Source organism: Urocitellus parryii, chromosome X (genome assembly GCF_045843805.1).
Source record: "Urocitellus parryii isolate mUroPar1 chromosome X, mUroPar1.hap1, whole genome shotgun sequence".
Lineage (NCBI taxonomy): Eukaryota > Metazoa > Chordata > Mammalia > Rodentia > Sciuridae > Urocitellus > Urocitellus parryii.
In genome coordinates this window covers 24,768,343-24,772,956 of record NC_135547.1, presented here as the reverse complement: position 1 = coordinate 24,772,956, position 4,614 = coordinate 24,768,343, and positions in this window count along the sequence as shown.

The window sequence follows — 4,614 nt, the reverse complement described above, 5'->3', positions numbered from 1 at the left end:
CAGTATTTTTGTGCTGAGGTTTCAATTTGAGAAGTGTTTCTTTTATGTAATTATTTGTAATGTTTGGGGCATGAACTTTTATTATTATTATACATTCTTGTTGGATTGTTTATTTTACCAGTATGAAGTGACATTGTTTGATTCTTTTGATTAATTTTGATTTGAAATCTGATTTGTCAGATATAAGAGTACCTTCCCCTGCTTGATTTGGAGTTCCAATTATATGGTATATCAATTTCCATTCTGTCACTTTCAACCTGTTATTATTTTTGCCTGTAAGGCTCAAAGATGCATCTATAGCAAACAGCATATAGGTGGAATTTATTTTGATTTCTTTTTTTTCAATCTATTCTGTCAGCCTCTGTCTTCAATTTGGAGAGTTGAGACCATTTAAATTCAATGTTATTATAGAGAAATGTTTATTAATTCCTGTCATTTTGATTTATTTATCATGGTTTTTTGGTCCTGTTTTTCATTTGCTTAGCTACTCTTCAAATGAGATTTTTTTTTTTATTTGTGAATGCTGAGGTTTGTTTGTCATTTTTTTTTGTGTGTGTGGAGTATTTCTTTAAGTTTCTTAATGCCAGTTTAGCAATCATAAATTATTTTAGTTTTAGCTCATCTTGGAAAGCTTTTATTTCCTTTTCAACTTTGAAAGAAATCTTTGCTGGATACAGCAGCATTTGTTGAGAGATTTTTATCAGTACTTGGAACATATCATTCCAAACCATCATGGCTTTTAGAGTTTGGGGTGAGAAATCAGAAGTGAATCTGATTGGCTTTTATCTAATGTGACCTTATGTCTTTTTCCTGAAGCTTTCAATTCTATCCTTGTTCTGTACATTAAGCATTTTAATTATGATGCGTTGTCTTGTGTTTTTTTTTTTTTTTTTAATCTTCTGTATTTGGGGTTCTTAATGTCTCCTGTATCTGGATGTCCATTTCATTCTGAAGGCTTGGAAATTTTCCTTTTATTATTTCCCTGAAGAGAATATACATTCCATCTCACAAGACTCATCAATTCTGATGAGTTTTAAATGTGTTCTCCTAATGTTGTCCAAAAGTTCTTGAATAGCCTGATCGTGGTTACTCATTTTCTTTCCATTAATGTTCTCTGAATGTTCAAGGCAGACCACTTTGTCTCCCAGCTCTGGGATTCTGTCTTCAGCATGGTCTATTTTATTACAGTGACTTTTGACTGAATATTTTATTTGATTTATTGTGCCTTTTATTTCCAAGATTTCTGTTTGTTTCTTCTTCAATATTTCTATCTCCTTGTTGAATTTCTCATTGTATCCTGACTTTCTTAATTCAGTCAGTTGCTTTTCTGTGTTGTCTTGGAATTCATTAATCATTTTTATAATAATAGTTTTGATTTATTTATTTGATATTTCATCCACTTCATTATCTTTGGGGTCAGTTGCTGGTGAATTATGATCTTTACGAGGGGAAATGTTACCTCTTTTTTTTTTTTGTTTGTTTGTTTTGTTTTCCATTTTGTTCCTGTGTTAGGTTTTATGCATCTGTGAGGAGAGATTTTTCTTTCACTCTTACACATGGACCTTTTTAGGGCACAGTCTTCATTTTCAAATTCTTGAGTGATCTAAACTGAGACTCCCTCAAAGCTTTGGTATCCACAGCCTTTGTGTTAATACTGTTTTGCCTGTAGCAGTGGATATACATGAGTGGGATCTGAGGGCCCACCTCCAGCCATTTATATTTAGGGCCTGGTTGTTAGTCTGGGTTTTTGTCTCTTCTATCCATTGTATTAAAGTATAGCTAAAGTTTGAGTCTTGTTAATTTTTGTGTGGAACAAATTGTGCTGCCTTTTGCCTGAGCAGCAGTCTCTACCCTGTGAACTTGTATTGTTCCTATAAGTTTCCAGAACCTCACAGAATATGAGAAAACATGGTTTTACTATGACATCAAAAATGTTATTTACTACAAAAAACAGAAAAGTTGGAGTCGGAAATTGCCATCATCAAATATAATATGTAACCTTAAAATAGATGTGGCATTAAAGCAAAGATTTCAACTATATCATAAGTAGCATTAACAGTTGCAACAGCATTAGTGGTAGAGATAAGAGATATAAAAAGCAACTAATTATAAAAGATGGTAACATCAATAGTTTATTTATAGAAAGGTTATTTAATAGAAAAGAAAATGTAATAGAAAGCAGAAAAGAGTTTATGATTTAAAAAAGGGAACAGAGAGAATGAAGAATTGTAGCAGGTATGGTTATAAGGAAGGGGGAGAAAAATAGAGGAAGCAAAGTAAATGAAAAGAAAAAGAGAATAATAGAATTTGGCTATTAGCATGAAAAGAATAGAGAGAAAGAGAAACAAACAAATAAAAACAATAAAAAACAACAAAAAATACGAATCAAAAATGCTTTATCCTCACAAGACATGGAAGAAAAAAAATAACTGTATTAAAAATGCTATAAATGAGAAAAAAGAAACAAATATGTATATGTGTATATGTCCATGAACCAAACAGAATAGAAAGAATGCACACAGATTATGAAAAAAACAGATTCTTAGTGAAAGATGAAGAAAACATTTCCTCTTAGGTAGTCACAATTGACAAGAATGGATGGTCACTGTCTCTGTCCATATGTCATGCTTTCTATTTCTTCTTGGACTATAGAGAGAGGGGAGAGAAATACAGAAAGAGAGAAAAAGAAAGGGCTAGAGCTTGTTAATCCCTTCCTCTTTTTGTATTGCTTTCCAAGCTGCCAGATTGCAATAGCCTAAGAGTGAAGCTGGTTGAAATAAGTCTGAGCTTCCTTTCTCATTAGTATGAGTTAGGATGGAATTGGAAATTTTATTAGTTGGAGTTTTGTTTGTGCAGACCAGATCAGTGCAGTTCCAGGATGGGGCTGGTGCAGAATTCTATGGGGGAAGTTGCCCTGGAGGTGCCTTAGATCTAATCTGGCCTCAGGCTTTGTTGGATGGTTTCAGCTCTGGAGAGATAAGATCAACAAACTCTAAAACCTGGTAGTTGTTAATCTCTGTTGGGAGTCTGAATGGCAGGAGTATCCCAATAATCCAACTCTTGGGGAAGGGGAGCCAATCCTCCATACACTCTGATGCCCACAAATACAGCCTTCCCAGGCTCAGCCCTTGCGTGGATTCACACCCACCTATTCAGATTCCAAAACCCACTTCAGCTGCTTTTGCGAGCTGCCAGATCCAGAGAAGCAAGTTGGTCTCCCCCTAAATTTTCTGACTTGAATGCTTCCTGGGTAAAATCTTCTCTGTGTTTTTTTTTTTGTTTTGTTTTTTCACTTGTGTTCTGCTAAGTAACCCTAGACTTCACAGTAGGTGCTTGCCAGGACAGTGTGATAGTGTTTGCTGTGACCTCCTGATTCTGTAGCAGCAGCTGCAATATGGCTGCATCAAGATGGCTCCCACCTCAACTCTCAAACACAAGTTCACACGCCAGCCTCTGGATCAGCTAAATTAAGGCTTATTTCCTAATGTCAGGTTTTTAAATGGTAAATCTGTCTATTGTGTTTCTGTGTCGCCCTGCTCCATGGTGAACCTGAACTGCTACCACTGCCACTGTCACAACTGGCTTGACTCCAATGTAATCTTTTTTGTTTAATGTACCCAAATTTCCAAGTCTGTAAGACACTCTGACTGTCCAATATGAATTTTGGTAAAATCCCTCTTTCAGAAAACTCACTGAAAAAGTATATAGGTTTTTGACTCCTGAGCCAAGGTGAAACTGAGTTGGGGTGGGGGGGGGGAGAATAGTCAGTGTAGGTAATGAATCATCATGTTGGTTGAGAAAGATGCTGGCTGCTTCAAAAAAAAAAAAAAAGGAAATAAAATACTAATACCTTCAGGACATTCCCCCCAACTTGTTGTCAAGGTTACCAGCCTCCAGGGAATTGTTCCTCTTGTAATTGTTAATGAATGCCATGAATGCCCCCTGGGCTGCTCTCTTCCTGCCTATACCACCAGGTGGCTTCTGACCCTTGGATCACCCCACTTTTTGGTTATTGGTCATATAGGCTAGGTAAGAGGTGGAGACAGGGGCATGAGAACTAAGGAAATTTGAAATATATAAAAGGGGGAGGACATCCCTACTTCCTCAGTCAACCACATGGACCCCTCCTCTGCAGAGGAGACTGTCCCTCTCTCTCTGTGTTCTATAGTTTAAATAAAACTTTGCTCTTGCCTTTGTCTCAGGTGTTCAATGTTCAACATCAGGGGAACAGGACTTTATCCTGATTCTCAACACTGGTATCATAACTAGGAATACAACTTTTCTCTAATCCACTATTATAAATTCTCCTCCACTCTGCTTCTTTAACCCACAATTTAACTCTCTTTTAAAAGTAAATATAGATAGAACTTATTTTTAATACAATGTAATAGTATCCATTTGGTGTATATAATAAAATCATTTAAATTTCTCTCATCATTTACTAAGGGGCATATAGTTTATTTCTGTTTTTAGTTACTATAAACAAAGCTGTAGTGAAGATAAATACTTATGTTTTCAGATTTATACAAGTACATTGTCAGGACAGATTCTTAGAGTGGACAGATTTGAATTAAAAGTGTGAATTTAAAATGTGAACAGATACTGCAGAATAGC